The sequence below is a fragment of the Pseudophryne corroboree genome, chromosome 3 (assembly GCF_028390025.1).
Source record: "Pseudophryne corroboree isolate aPseCor3 chromosome 3, aPseCor3.hap2, whole genome shotgun sequence".
NCBI lineage: Eukaryota > Metazoa > Chordata > Amphibia > Anura > Myobatrachidae > Pseudophryne > Pseudophryne corroboree.
In genome coordinates, this window is record NC_086446.1 from 583,699,752 (window position 1) to 583,716,377 (window position 16,626).

A 16,626-nucleotide genomic window follows, 5' to 3' on the forward strand; every position below is an offset into this window, starting at 1 on the left:
GTGGTACTGACGTATAAATCCAGTGATACTGCCATATAAATCCAATCCAGTGGTACTGCCGTATAAATCCAGTGGTACTGCCGTATAAGTCCAGTGGTACTGCCATATAAGTCCAGTGATACTGCCGTATATGTCCAGTGATACTGCCGTATATGTCCAGTGGTACTGCCATATAATTCCAGTGATACTGCTGTATATGTCCAGTTGTATTGCCGTATAAATCCAGTGGTACTAGCGTACAAATCCAGTGGTACTGCCGTATAATTCCAGTGGTACTGCCGTATAATTCCAATTATACTGCCGTATAATTCCAGTGATACTGCCGTATAATTCCAGTGATACTGCCGTATAATGCCAGTGATACTGCCATATAATTCCAGAGATACGGCCATATTAATCCAGTCCAGTGGTACTGCCGTAAGAGTCCAGTGGTACTGCCGTATAATTCCAGTGGTACTGCCGTATAATTCCAGTGGTACTGGCGTATAACTCCAGTGATACTGCCGTATAAATCCAGTCCAGTGGTACTGCCGTATAAGTCCAGTGGTACTACCATATAATTGCCGTGGTACTGCCATATAAATCCAGTGGTAGTGCCGTATAAATCCAGTCCAGTGGTACTGCCGTATAAGTCCAGTGGTACTACCGTATAATTCCAGTGATACTGCCATATAATTCCAGTGATACTGCCGTATAATTGCCGTGGTACTGCCATATAAATCCAGTGGTACTGCCATATAAATCTAGTCCAGTGGTACTGCCGTATAAGTCCAGTGGTACTGCCGCATAATTCCATTGATACTGCCATATAATTCCGGTGGTACTGGTGTGTATGTCCAGTGATACTGCCGTATAAATCCAATCCAGTGGTACTGCCGTATAAATCCAGTGATACTGTCGTAAAATTTCAGTGATACTGCCGTATAATTCCAGTGATACTGCCATATAATGCCAGTGGCACTGGCATATAAATCCTGTGATATTGCCGTATAAATCCAGTCCAGTGGTACTGCCGTATAAATCCAGTGGTACTGCCGTATATGTCCAGTTGTACTGCCGTATATGTCCAGTGGTACTGCCATATAATTCCAGTGGTACTGCCGTATAATTCCAGTGGTACTGCCGTATAATTCCAGTGGTACTGCCGTATAATTCCAATGATACTGTCGTATAATTCCAGTGATACTGCCGTATAATTCCAGTGATACTGCCATATAATTCCAGAGATACAGCCATATTAATCCAGTCCAGTGGTACTGCCATAAGAGTCCAGTGGTACTGCCGTATAATTCCAGTGGTACTGGCGTATAAATCCAGTGATACTGCCGTATAAATCCAGTCCAGTGGTACTACCGTATAAGTCCAGTGGTACTACCGCATAATTCCAGTGATACTGCCATATAATTCCAGTGATACTGCCGTGTAATTGCCGTGGTACTGCCATATAAATCCAGTGGTACTGCCGTATAAATCTAGTCCAGTGGTACTGCCGTATAAGTCCAGTGGTACTGCCGTATAATTCCGGTGGTACTGGTGTGTATGTCCAGTGATACTGCTGTATAAATCCAATCCAGTAGTACTGCCATATAAATCCAGTGATACTGTTGTATAATTCCAGTGATACTGCCGTATAATTCCAGTGATACTGCCGTATAATGCCAGTGGTACTGGCATATAAATCCTGTGATATTGCCATATAAATCCAGTCCAGTGGTATTGCCGTATAAGTCCAGTGGTACTGCCGTATATGTCCAGTGGTACTGCCATATATGTCCAGTGGTACTGCCATATAATTCCAGTGATACTGCCGTATATGTCCAGTGGTACTGCCGTATAAATCCAGTGGTACTGCCATATATTTCCAGTGGTACTGCAGTATAAATCCAGTGATACTGTCTTGTGCTGTATATTGATTACTCCATTTAAAGGGGTTAATATTTAATCCAAATGATTTTTACAGGGTTTGCCCTGTGTTGTGTAGGTATACGCTGTCCTGTGCCGCATATAGTGTTACATAACTCCAGAAAAATAATGGAGAACAAACATTTGGAGGATAAAATAGGGAAAGATCAAGAACCACTCCCTCCTAGTGCTGAAGCTGCTGTCACTAGTCTTGACATAGATGATGAAATGCCATCAACATCGTCTGCTAAGGCCGATGCCCAATGTGATAGTAGAGGGTATGTAAAGTCCAAAAAGCCAAAGTTCAGTAAACAGACACAAAAAAGAAATTTAAATGGTCTGAGGAGAAATGTAAACTTGCCAATATGCCATTTACGACACGGAGTGGCAAGGAATGGCTAAGGCCCTGGCCCATGTTCATGACTAGTGGTTCAGCTTCACATGACGATGGAAGCCCTCATCCTCCTGCTAGAGAAATGATAAGAGTTAAGCTGGAAGCAGCACAGCAAAGAACTGTGCGTTCTAAGATGGTATCACAAATCCCCAAGGAGAGTCCAAGTGTGTCGGCGGTTGTGATGCCTGACCTTCCCAACACTGGACGGGAAGAGGTGGCTCCTTCCACCATTTGCACGCCCTCTGCAAATGCTGGAAGTAGCACCCACAGTCCAGTTTCTTATATTGAAATTGAAGATGTCACTATTGAAGTACACCAGGATGAGGATGTGGGTGTTGCTGGCGCTGAGGAGGAAGTTGACGATGAGAATTCTGACTGTAATGTGGTTTGTTTAAATCAGGCACCGGGGGAGTTGTTGTACATGGGATGAATAAGCCCATTGTGATGCCTGGGCAAACTACCAAAAAAAGCCACCTCTTTGGTGTGGAATTATTTATCCACAAATCCGGACAACAGGTGTCAAGCCGTGTGTTGCCTTTGTCAATCCATAATAAGTAGGGGTAAGGACGTTAACCACCTAGGAACATCCTCCCTTATATGTCACCTGCTGCGCATTCATCAGAAGTCATTGTCAAGTTCAGGAACTTTGGGTAAGAGCGTAAGCAGTCCACTGACACATAAATCCCTTCTTCCTCTTGTACCCAAGCTCCTGCAAGCCACACCACCAACTCCCTCAATGTCAACTTCCTCCTCAGTAAGGAACGTCAGTAGTCCTGCTGGCCATGTCACTGGCAAGACTGAGGAGTCCTCTCCTAACAAGGATTCCTCCGGAGGATCCTTGAGTGGTACACCTACTGCTGCTGTTGCTGCCACTGCTGTTGTTGCTGCTGGGATTCGATCGTCATTCCAGAGGGGAAGTCGGAAGACCACTTGTACCACTTCATCTAAGCAATTGACTGTCCAACAGTCCTTTGAGAGGAAGATGAAATATGACAGCAGTCATCCTGTTGCAAAGCGGATAACTAAGGCCTTGACAGCTATGTTGGTGTTAGACGTGCATCTGGTATCCGCCATTCGTTCAGTGGTACTTACAGAATTGATGGAGGTAGTGTGTCCCCGGTACTAAATACCATCTAGATTCCACTTCCCAAGGCAGGCGATACCGGGAATATACACAGACGTCAGAAAAAGTGTCCTCAGTGTCCTAAAAAATGCAGTTGTAGCCACTGTCAACTTAAGCACGGACATGTGGACAAGTGGAACAGGGCAGACTAAGCAGTGGCGCACGCAGGGGGGGTTTCTGAGTACCCAGAAACCCCCCTTACGGACCAAAACTATTTTTTTTCAGCAGACAGGGACAAGGCTGTCCCCGTCTCTGCACCACCCGCGGGACACCCGCGAGCAGTGCTGCCTGTTCAGCTCAGTTGTCAGTGCTTCTACAGAAGCGCTAACTGACTGTTGACCCGGCTGGCTGTTTACAGCACAGCGCGCATAATAATAGGCAGCGCTCGGCTCCCAGAAGGGGAGTGAGAGGGAGGAGGATTTGCACCGGAGCATTGCCATTTTGGGGTCACAGAGGAGACCCGCAGCTCGAAGGGCATGCTGTAATCTGTAGTGTGTGTAAGTATGCTATATGTATGTATAGTATTTGTGTGTGTATGTATGTACTGTATTTGTGTGTGTGTGTGTGTGTGTGTGTGTGTGTGTGTGTGTGTGTGTGTGTGTGTGTGTGTATGTTCTGTGTATGTTTATAAGTATGGTGTGTGTTATGCAATGTGTGTGTTCAGTGTGTGTATGTATGTATGTATGTATGTGTGTCACACACATATACTGTATATATATATATATATATATATATATGCATGTATTTGTATGTATGTGTATATATAATTATATACATACCCTGAACAACCAGCACTCCCTGTACCATATGCAGCAGCGGCGGTGCACAGCTCCAAGATCAAAATATCAATAAATACAGTGGTACTCCAGCGGACTTGTATACCAGAAAATAACTGCATCACAAGTTGCATGAAAAGCGAAAAGTTCATGCAACTGGTGTTGTAGTTATCTTCTGGAATACTGTACTGATTGATAGATAGATAGATAGATAGATAGATAGATAGATAGATAGATAGATAGATAGATAGATAGATTGATAGATAGATAGATAGATAGATAGATAGATAGATAGATAGATAGATAGATAGATAGATAGATAGATAGATAGATAGATAGATAGATAGATAGATAGATTATAATATATATTTATATATATATATATATATACTGTATATATACACATACATAGATACATACATACGCATACATACACACACCACACCACACCACACCACACACGTGCGTGGAAACCCCCCCCTTAAAAATCCTGCATTTGCCCCTGCTAAGGACTATATAACTGTGACAGCCCACTGGGCAGATGTATTGCCTCCCGCAGCAACAACAGCAGCAGCACCAGTAGCAGCATCTCGCAAATGCCAACTTGTTCCTAGGCAGGCTACGCTATGTATCACCGCTTTCCATAAGAGGCACACAGCTGACAAACTCTTACAGAAACTGAGGGACATCTTCGCACAATGGCTTACCCCACTTAGACTCTCCTGGGGATTTGTGATATCGGACAATGCCACCAATATTGTGCGTGCATTACATCTGGGCAAATTCCAGCATGTCCCATGTTTTGCACATACAATTAATTTGGTGGTGCAGAATTTTTTGAAAAAGTACAGGGGCGTGCAGGAGATGCTGTTGGTGGCCCGAAAAATTGTGGGCCACTTTCGACATTCAGCCACTGCGTCCCGAAGACTGAAGCAAATTCAATGGTGGGAACTTTGTGGTCAGCGGTTGAGGTTACTCACGGTCAACCGCTGACCGCAAAGTTCCCACCATTGAATATAAAGGAGCGCCTATGCGCTCCATTTTATCTCGAGTGCGCTGCCTGCCAGCTCAGACACGCACAGCCAATCAGGAGAGTGCCACGATGTGGCGCTCCCTGATTGGCTCAAGGGACCCTCTTTGACAGCAGTCACGAGGGTCCCGGCAGTCGGGAAAAGGGGTCCCATGTGTAAACATGGGACCCCTTTCAGTGCGTGGTCCGTGTTTTACGTTTTTTTATTTTGCCAAGTATGTGGATTACAAACTCTGAAGAGGACCGATCTACACAGGATTGTTGTGAGTATAATTTTATTTACAGGTATCCCATGGATTCTACGTGGACAAGGGGACCGAGCCTCGTGTCAACATAGGTAAGTATGTGTGTATGTCGGTGTGCATGTATGTAATAAAGTTATACTGTCACGGTGTGTGTGTAGTTTTTATTTGGGTATTTTTTTGTAGTAGAACTACAGGTACCAGCAGGCCCGTTTCCCCCCCCCGCATGCTGGTACTTGTGGTTCTCCAAGTACCAGCTTGTGGGGAAGGCTTGCTGGGACTTGTAGTTCTGCTACAAAAAACAATATTCTTTTTTTTGAGACTTGGCTATCAGCCTCCCATCCGCCGCCCTTGGATGGGGGGACAGCCTCGGGCTTCACCCCTGGCCCTTGGGTGGCTGGATGGGGGGGACCCTTTGATTTAAGGGGTCCCCACTCCTCCAGGGTACCCCGGCCAGGGGTGACTAGTTGGGGATTTAATGCCACGGTCGCAGGGACCGGTATAAAAGTGTCCCCCGGCTGTGGCATTATCTCTCTAGCTAGTGGAGCCCGGTGCTGGTGTTAAAAATACGGGGGACCCCCTACGTGTTTTGTCCCCCGTATTTTTGGCACCAGGACCAGGTGCAGAGCCCGGTGCTGGTTGTTAAAATGCGGGGGATCCTCTGTCATTCCCCCCCCCCCCCGTATTTTTACAACCAGGACCGGCTCAAAGAGCCCGAGGCTGGTTATGCTTAGGAGGGGGGACCCCACACTATTTTTTTCAGGAATTTTAACCCATTCCCAACCCTTCCCACTGAAAAACATGTACTGATCTCTCCTATTTTTTTTAGTCAGTAAAAAAAAATATTCTTTTAAAAAATCTATTAAATAATACTTGTGGTTCCTAAATACACAAACCAAGTAGATAATCCCTTCTACTATAAATAGATATGCTATTAGCAATTAAAAAAACACAAAAAAAACATGTTTTTAAAAATTTTTATTAGAGCACGACAGCAAAATGAGGCGGAATGAAATTGACGAAATGACTGTCGAAAAGCACTGTTGTCGAATCGACATTCTTCAATTGAATATACTTTTGTTGAAAAGCCGCATTTTTACCATTGCAGACATGTCGAATTTGAGAAATGTCGAATTGCAAAAAGACGAATCTGAAACGGCAGGTTTTTTGTCGAAAAGTACTGTATTGCATTGTTGAATCCCATTCGACAGGTTTTTTTGTCGAAAATTCCCCCGTTTTTCGACTTTTGCGGCCGCAATTGCATATACCCCTATGTCTATAATATACTTAAGACGAGAATATGTGTAACCACATAAAAGATTTGCTGCTATAATAGTTCAAGTACGTTCCTAAAACATCATAAAATACATTCACTGTAAGCCAGGTAATGGAAGGCAAACAGATTACTCGATAACTAAGTTAAATAACTCCAGTAAAAGTACCTAACCTTTATACAATGAGTCCTGGCATAATATGGGTAACCTGAAGATCTTTACTGGCCAGTTCTTGCGTTGTTGCACATAAAATTGTAGGATAGGCGGTAACTAAGAATTAAAGTGGCCCAGTATTGACTGTATGTATACTGTATGTATTCTCTGTATGTTTATGCAATGAGGCAGTCTCGTAACTCCAGTTTAGCAACAGAGATTGTAGAATACTGTCTCAGAAATAGTGCAACTCTATGGGGTCTCAGTGTGGCTGACACTTAAAACAGCCTTGGAGAAATAATGGCCCTCATTCCGAGTTGATCGCTCGGTATTTTTCATCGCATCGCAGTGAAATTCCGCTTAGTACGCGCATGCGCAATATTCGCACTGCGACTGCGCCAAGTAATTTTACAATGGAGATAGTATTTTTACTCACGGCTTTTTCATCGCTCCGGCGATCGTAATGTGATTGACAGGAAATGGGTGTTACTGGGCGGAAACAGGCCGTTTTATGGGCGTGCGGGAAAAAACGCTACAGTTTTTCGGAAAAAACGCAGGAGTGGCCGGGGAAACGGGGGAGTGTCTGGGCGAACGCTGGGTGTGTTTGTGACGTCAAAACAGGAACGACAAGCACTGAACTGATCGCACAGGCAGAGTAAGTCTGAAGCTACTCTGAAACTGCTAAGTAGTTAGTAATCGCAATATTGCGAATACATCGTTCGCAATTTTAAGAAGCTAAGATTCACTCCCAGTAGGCGGCGGCTTAGCGTGTGTAACTCTGCTAAAATCGCCTTGCGAGCGATCAACTCGGAATGAGGGCCAATGTTCAAGGATACTGTCCCTTTAGTTAGCATATTTAGGCTGCGACAGGCTATATTGCACTTTATACACAGAGTGAGGCAATGCAGGGATTTGTACTTTCTGCACAATTGTAAGCTCAGTGATCTCTGGGCTTTACTGCTGGCATTGAAGGCTAGATGAATGTTTCTACACTATAATACACAGTCTCTAGGATGCAGAATGTGCAGTTGTATAAGTGAGGGGTTAAGCTGTCCTTGGCTGTTAGATCACTGTGAGAGGTAGCAACTTAGGTTGGATATGCATGACGGTAGGATACATAGACCTGTTCCACATTGCATGCTGTTCACTGTGACTCTGCTCCATTGTTGTCAGCTCTTACTGTTAGCACCTGCCTACTGCAACCGCTCCTTGCCATCTCTCTACACCTGCGGCTTCCCAGCAACAGCACACTTCCAGACTCTTAGCAGTGTCTGTGTCACTTTGCAGTCTGGGCCCTAGCTCTCTCTAAGCAGTACCCCCAGTTCTCATTCAGCAGTTTCTGCAGCCCTACACGAGGCCCTCATGGCAGCAGCACTTCAGCTTGTCTGCCTCTCCAGAAATCTCCTACATCACTCTCCCAGTCTCTGAAGCACCGCACCAACACACTGAGTAAGCCTGCTGCTTTGGTTTTGGGTTTCCCTGCCTCCCATGTATTCCCCTGCAGCATCGACCGGTGTCCGCAGGGTCCTATAGACCAGCTTCAGCTACAGGGTATCACATGTATCTAATAGTTTAACCAGTAGATCCTTCCATCTGATCAGGAGGTGTTGCCAACCACAATAAGGCTCCCAAGCAAGAAAATTGATTTCTCCCTCAGTTCATTTGATGCATTGAGAAACTTATTTAAATACTTGATTCACAAATTGCTGGTATATAAAAATTTGTGCTTCATTTTAAATCACCTAAGTCCGCCCAAAACCGACCTTTCACCTATCAAAATAAGTGAATATAAGAGTGATATGATGCCAGCATGACCATGGCCTAAGGGCAGTAATTTGTGAAATCTCTGAAGTCCACAAAGCAGGCGTCCAGAAAATAACTTTCCATCAGAAGGGAGTTGCCAGCAGATGGCAGCTGTGATTGGTGCTTAACTACAGTAGGTAGCCCTCTAACCTCCTAATCTAGAATGTCAAGAGTAGTTTTAACATAGAGAAAGGTTTGGAGCCCACAAGGGCTCTGATGACATCTGGTATGCCAGTCGGACCCTGACAAGAACATGGCATTATAAAACAGTAGGACAGTCCAACCAGAAGTTTAGAACTATATAGTCACAAGCTTATTACTTACTGGTCTTGGGGGTCATTCCGACCCGTTCGCACACAGCGGTTTGACGCTGCGGTGCGGACGGGTCCGTAATGCACATGCGCGGCGGCCGCACTGCGCATGCATGACGTTGCCCGGTGACAGGGGTCGCCGGGTTACGTCCAAGACAACAAAGAAAGCGGTCGCAGAGCCGGCCGCAAGAAGATTGACAGAAAGAAGGCGTACCTGGGCGTCACCGGACCGTTGCCAGCCGTTTTCGGGGAGTGGAGAAGAAAATGCAGGCGTGTCCAGGAGAACGGAGGGCAGATGCCTGACGTCAAAGCCGGCCCCAGCATCGCTGAGATCGTCGCACAGGGTAAGTATGTCCAGGGCTAGTCTTGTTTTACTTGAAATTTTTGTTAGCTTAGCAGGGCTGCACAAGGGATCGCAGCCCTGCTAAGCTAAAATACAATCCCCCATAGGCGTGGACTAGTTGATTGCAGCAGCAGCAAAAAGTTGCTGGCTGCGAGCAACTCAGAATGACCACCCTTGTCTTGTAAATGTGACATAGCATATACAGTATATTCCAAAAAAAGCCAACATTATGCACTCTGGGCAGTTTTATCTGTCAGGTGACAAAACTCAACAGTTGTAACTTGTAAGTTGATCGTATTTATTTATTTGATTTTTTTATAGCCATATTCACATTCAAGACTTTTTACAATCTTTTACTTCAAAATTTATACTGGATGTTTGCTCGTATTACCCTCTACACATTTCAGTAAACTCACATTTGTGAACAATTCTCAAAATGTGCTCACTTCATGCCTCAGTGATCCGCACTACTCTGAAAAATACTCCCATACTGAACTTTGTTCATACAGTACATTAAATTTTATGCATTTATCTATTTTTCCTGTCTTCTCTCAGCTAGATATATATACTTCATACATAAATCATGGCATATTTAATATAGGGCTCATTTACATTGTTAATCAAGCCGGATTCTTCATATAATACTTATGCAATTTGTTAACTGTAGATGATCATATTGTGTGTTATGTTTTATACTCTGCCTTTTATTTCCCTACTTTACCTGTGCTGCATTGAGCAGATTTTGTGCCTGAGGCATTTTAGACAGACATGCTGAGCTAGAAAAACCAAAGATGTTAATCTAACCACATATGCTGAAGCTGATGTAAGGGGTCTTTGCACTAATAATTACAATTACATTTGGGTATTAAAGATGGTTATAAGCTCTTTTATATGAAAGAAAAAGTACTGTGCACAGTTTAAATGTCACTTAAAGGGAATCATCAAAAATGAAACATGACCTGTGTGCATTAGCTTATAACTAGCTATATTAATATGACATATTACATTATTCTGGTGAAATATTATGGGAAATAGCTGGCCCAGAGGAGAAAGGAGATCATAAACTGTTGCCCCTAAGTTTTTCCTAGGATACTCATGAACGTGGGCAATGTTCGGACAGGCATTTTTTATACGTAATTCAATATATTAAAAAATCTGTAAAAAAAATGTTTTTTTTATCCATTTTATTATCATTTTTTCTTGTTTTGCAAACATTTTTCTAGGACAAATTTAGTATTGTTATATCTTTTTCATCCAATTCCTGTTTTCTTGTGCACCAGCATAATAACCATTAGAAGATGTTCTAAAATGGCTAAAACAAATAAAATTATAATTTTGTTACTATTTTCCTATTTGCCCCCATAAAATAAATGAAAAGAATGGCTAAAAACTGCAGTGTGCTGTGCTTCATAAAAATGGGCAGCAACTGTAAAAGATGCCACAAAAGAAAAAAAATATAATCTAAAATATCTATAATCAAAAACCCCTACTGTATATCTACTTTGCCTCCGGTTTTGGTATGTTTCTTAACCTAAATGTGGAACAATGATGTAACATAAAAAGTCTGGGTGAACAGGCCCTTTGTCTCTTGGCACTTCCTGGTCTAAGCGCACAGCTGACAGAGGACCTATATTAACCTCATCATAGCAACCCAGTCACTTACAGTAGCTCATCTTCTGCCATTTCCACTTATGAGGGGGCAGGGGGAGACAGCATTAAAGAATCCAGGTACACAGGTTCAACCAATCAGATGTTTTCTTTGTTTTCTAACCTGTACAAGGAAAGTGACAGAATATAATGAGTTACGGTTATGTTTTGCACAGTTATCTGTAAATCAATTTTCATAAATGTACCTTAATAACATATTGTACTAAACAATTGAATTTATTATGTAATTTTAAAATGGCAAACGGCATGCAGCATCTTTCTTAAATTACTTCTGTATATTGGTTACTACTATTAAGGCTGAAAAAAAAGTTGTGTATGGACCCATTGGCTTCTAGAACACTTCCTCTTCCCCTTTGATGGTTCCAGTTGGACTCCTACAATACAGAACACTCTACGCTGTCATAGTCTTCTCGTTACTCCGTATGTGATGTTTACTTGTTTTCACACTTATTCTTACAGTTTATGTATTTTGTTTGTTGACCATTTCACCATTTGCAGTGTACCCTCTTGCCTGCTATTGTTTATTCTGGGCTACCTTCCCCTTTCCCTCCCTGTTTACATTTTATTCCTTATTTTATGGTTTTCATATTATAGTCCAAAAACTCTTTAATAAACTTCTGTTGTTAAAGAAAAAAATCCTGGTTGTTGCTTAATATATACATTACTTGCTAAAAATAAATTAAATACTGAAATGATAAATAATTAATGCGGAATCTAAAGCAGAAAGGGGACCTCTCTGCCCTAACATACAATCTTTTAAATGCAATATGTTTATTCCTTTCTTCTAATGGAAATGATAAAAAATATTCCAAAAATAATTAACACTTAAGAGTAACAAAGTGTCTTGGTTAATGACTGTATTCACAATCATAATCCATGGTTTAAAGGTTTACATTATTTCATTTCTATTTGCAATATATTGCAGATAGTGCAGTTTGTGACTTATACATATACTTTAAATAATGCATTTTTAGATAACAATTCTTATTTGACAATTGACAAATTGTAGTTTCAGAATTATTTACTTAAATCCAAATCCATTCTGGAAATCATACATAGATAGTACAACTAATTGGCACAATGAATGTCCCCATTTGTTCAACAATACATGCATTTATTTTGCAGTGTTCACTTGTGTTCAGTTTCCTTTCACATTCTGAGTCTTGTGTTAACCAATATGATAGAGTACTTTATAAGTTGTTATATCTTCACAGAAATATAAATTGTGTAATTATATCAATGCTACAATTTATTTTCAAAAACTGAATTAGTACATGTAAATCCATTTAAAATTGTTTATAAAATTTTGCTATTTGACTACAACTTTCACTGAGACAAAACTACCATAATCAATAACCATAACCATAAAAGAAAACAATACAAGGAGTAATAATAATAATAATAATAATAATAATAAATTGGATGCATGAAAAGAAGATGATAGGGCTAAAACATTACAAAGGGTTAAGTCTAGATCTACAATTTCCTAATCTTTTAAAATTATTAATATGCCAAATTATTTCTCCTGTAGTTTGGCATTTCGATCAGCTGTTTTTAGCAGCATGTTTATTTAACAGTCAGCGCTATATGTAAGTTCTATTAATTGATGAATAGCTGTTAAAGTGTCACTGTTTGCCACCGCCTGCTGGAATTTTTAACTTTTCGTAGCCTGCGTCATTCTTCTTTAGGCAAATGAAGCAAAAAAAAAAAAAGCACATGAGAATAAAAGACGTAGAAACAAAAAGGCAGAAGTAAAGAAAAAGTGCCAGGGGATGTAAGCACCGGAATCTCCTGTGTAGTTAAAGGAAAAATGACTTGACAAATTGTTTAAGCTTTCCAAGTCTCCAGAGAGCCAGTGAAAAGTGTTTCACCAACAAACGGATTGAGTAGAACAAATAATCTAAGCCTTTAATGAGATAGCTGATCCCTCTAATACCTGCTCCACTTTGTGCCGAGGGCTATTACAGTCAGCGATAGTTTTCTTCCAAAGAAACCATCAGTGGCTAAAGAAACTGCTGCCGTGTGCAATCCATTCATTCATTCATTAGGGGGTAGAGGTCCAATCCAATTACCCTGATTCACACTGAGGGACCTGTATAAGGACAGCTCTTTCAGTTCTCTCTCTCTTGTTTGTTAATCCCCCACTCATTAAGGCCCTTGTTCCTTCCTCCCCGGGACCCCAGAATTACCAAGGAGGAGTTTATGCAACAGGCACTAAGGGAAAACTAAAATGAAGCACTTTTATTCCTAACAGTTTTCCCAATCACAGACACTACTTCTAAAACAGCAGCCAGCCCTGTCAGGCTCCTGGTGGACTGGCTATGAGCTATGAAAGAAAAAGGGCTCCACCAGAGTCTTCTTTTTTGTCAGCTTTGCCCCTTTGTCCTGTTAGCACCCTGTGGTTTTATTACTTTCAGCTTAAGCATCATTTCTATCATTAAGCAGGGATGAGCTGGATTTAGAGAATTTCCATAAATGGTCCCTCAGTGAGGCTGAGCCTGTAAATCTAGCAAAACCAACTTCTCATAGTGTTCTCTTCTCTCTATATTGAAATGAACCCAGCCCAGGCAGTTCCTGGAAAGTTTCTGCTGCATGAAGTGACGAAGAACTAATGTTCACAAATGTATTTTTATTGACAATAATCGGAAATATGACAGCTAGAATTTACCATATCATGGTACATACAAATGTGTCCCAATCCAAATGAGAAAGCGGCCTCTACAACAAGAGGGGTACAGCGACTGTAAAAAAAAAGTTCACAATTTCAGAATGGTATCAGATTGTCGTTAACATCCACTACTTATTATTATTATTACCAGTTATTTATATAGCGCACACATATTCAGCAGCGCTTTACAGAGAATATTTGGCCATTCACATCAGTCCCTGCCCCAGTGGAGCTTACAATCTATATTCCTTATCACATGTACACGCACACACATTCACACTAGTGTTAATTTTTGTTGGAAGCCAATTCACCTACCAGTATATTTTTGGATTGTGGAAGGAAACCAGAGTACCCGGAGGTAACCCACGCAAGCACAGGGTTAATATACAAACTCTGCACAGGTAGAGCCATGGTGGGAATCGAACCCATGACCTCAGTGCTGTGAGGCAGTAATGCTAACCATTACAACATCCACTACTTTCTTACTGATGGATAGATGAGATAATTGCCTTATTTTTTATATATTTTTGACTTTCAGAAAATTTACTGATGTTTGGCAAAAAGTCTCTTCACTAACAAAGAACTATCATTTCCAACAATTACTGTATGGTGAATGTAGACTTTGAGTACAAAATCCCAGCAGTCAGTATACCCCCAACGGTCAGGATGATGACAACGGCATGCTGACAATCAAATCCTGTTGGATCCCGCTAAGTATTTAAACCCTAACCTTAACCCACCCTCCCGCAGCCTAACCTTAACCCTCCCCTTGGTGTCTAACCTTATCCACCCATACTTACCGGCTGGATTTTGATCAATGGGATCCCGCTTCAGTATTGTAACTGTTGGGACCCCGACCATCGGGTTCCTGACCGCACTGAATGCAGAGTTGCAGCAGTAATAATGCTTACTAGACAGAACATAAAATAGACAGGACAAACTGTTACAGAGGTGATCCATTAGGATTCTGATTGATGGGATCCCGCTGTTAGTATTCTGACTGTCAGGATTCCGACTGTCGGGTTCCTTACCGCATTCTGAGTGCAGAGTTGCAAAGGTAATAATGCTTACTAAGCAGAAATTAAAATGGACCAGACAAACTGTTACAGAACTACAACACCCATTATCCACAGCAGTGGTTACTTTTACATAAATGTACAGGCTAACAGATGGCACAAACAATGTGTTTGCATATGGCACAGGTTAGCTTGTCAGCCATCAACAGCAGCCACAGGGTGTCAAAGTAGAGTTGAACGCAAGTCGCCCATATTTTCACCAGCACTGTGTACACACAACATATCTTCAGCTGGACCACCCCTACCCGCATACCTGGTTTCATAGCCATCATCAAAATATATAATTTACTGTGTTAGAATATGTAAGCTGATCAACCTACCAGGTTATTTTATTGTACAATTAAATGATCTGTAAGCATAACTCTGCATAGCCCGCAATTCCATCATCACCCCCTTATGTGCAAATGCCCTGTTACACCCCTTCGGGTGCATTTGGAGCTGCGTCTGAGTTGCGTATGACACATCATCTCTCACAGTTGCATACATAGGACCTCATTCAGAGGCAAACCTTTATGCAATGCCAATGTCCATGTAGTTCAGTGATTATTTATTACGGCTCGTTTAAAAAATTCAGAAAACCCAGATGGCACCTCCATTACCCTGAGTGCATGCACACAGGCGCAGTCGTTTACGTATCACATGGGATCATACACGGAGCAGCAAAATGATGGGCATCCCCGGGTGGTGACTGGGAGGTTCAGACAAAGACACTGCACCTGACATAGAGCAAGTATAAGTGTCGATGGTGTACGCGAAAGTGAAGTGTAAAGAACCACGGCGGTGTCACAACATGCATGGGTGTTGACAGTGGGTGTCTCAGGGCTTGCACATTCCGGCACATGCTGGTGCACAAGAGGAAAGCAGAAACTAGCATTTGCATATATAATCACCCCTGCCACTACAGCATCAGATGCTAGAGAGCACAGCAGTGCCCACCACTGAAACAAGTCCATAGTACAGTATTTTACTGAATTAAAATGAAATAATGTCCATAAACAGCAATGGTACAGCGCCACCCAGTGGCCAAGGTACTAAGCAAAATGGTGCTACCTTGATTTAATCACCCTGAAATATATGATTACCGCAAGAACATTGAATTTAAATTACTTTATGATTTATTTTAAATCATTTTCAAATAGTGACGCATTATGTAAACAAAAATGTGCATAAAGATCTGAGGGTAAAGAACATTTGGGAAACTAATTGTATTGCAGAAAGTCCCACAAAACCATTGTGCTATCATCCTGGTGCTTTTGTCTAGGCGGGATGCGGTTAATTTACCGGCTGTCGGAATCCCGGCGTTCAGGATACCTATGCCGGAATCCTGACAGCCAGGGAAATGCCGGTAGTCGGAATCCCGACCCAAGCCTGGGATTCCAACTCGGTGGCTGGTCTATGTCACCACCCAAGGGGGAATATAACAGTGTAGCGGGCGAAGCTCGCCACCAGGCCCGATGTATGGCAAGCGTACTCGCTGGGCTCCCTGGCAGTATTCCAGCTGTCGGAATTCCGGCGTCGGTCTCCTGACCGCTGGGATCCCGAACGCCGGTAAATCATACCAAACTCATCTAGGCACATATTACAGGGCAAGTGCATTATTCAGAACATGTAACATATTATTTTTAACACATGAATATTAAGAACCTCCTCTGATGTTTTTTCCTGACATATATACTATAATAAAAGAGATTTAAACACCAAGTTCACTAAAGAAAAAAAAAAGTTAAAGTTGTAACGAATCAGGTGACTGGATCATACATAACAGAAGACAATTCATTGAACCATATTTTAAATTTACAAGTTGTGTTTAAGTTACAAAAAGGGAAATGATCGCACTCATCTTATGAAATTGTGGAAAATGAA

General features: G+C 42.0%; 1 long non-coding RNA gene across 1 annotated transcript in view; it reads right to left on the reverse strand.

Annotated features, from left to right (window-relative positions):
- Window positions 1-16,626, reverse strand: part of LOC135058043 (uncharacterized) — a 911,901-nt gene that overhangs the window by 721,761 nt on the left and 173,514 nt on the right. The window contains exon 3 of the long non-coding RNA XR_010244559.1: window positions 11,015-11,122. This is a non-coding gene — a long non-coding RNA (uncharacterized LOC135058043). The remainder of the gene's footprint in view (window positions 1-11,014; window positions 11,123-16,626) is intronic.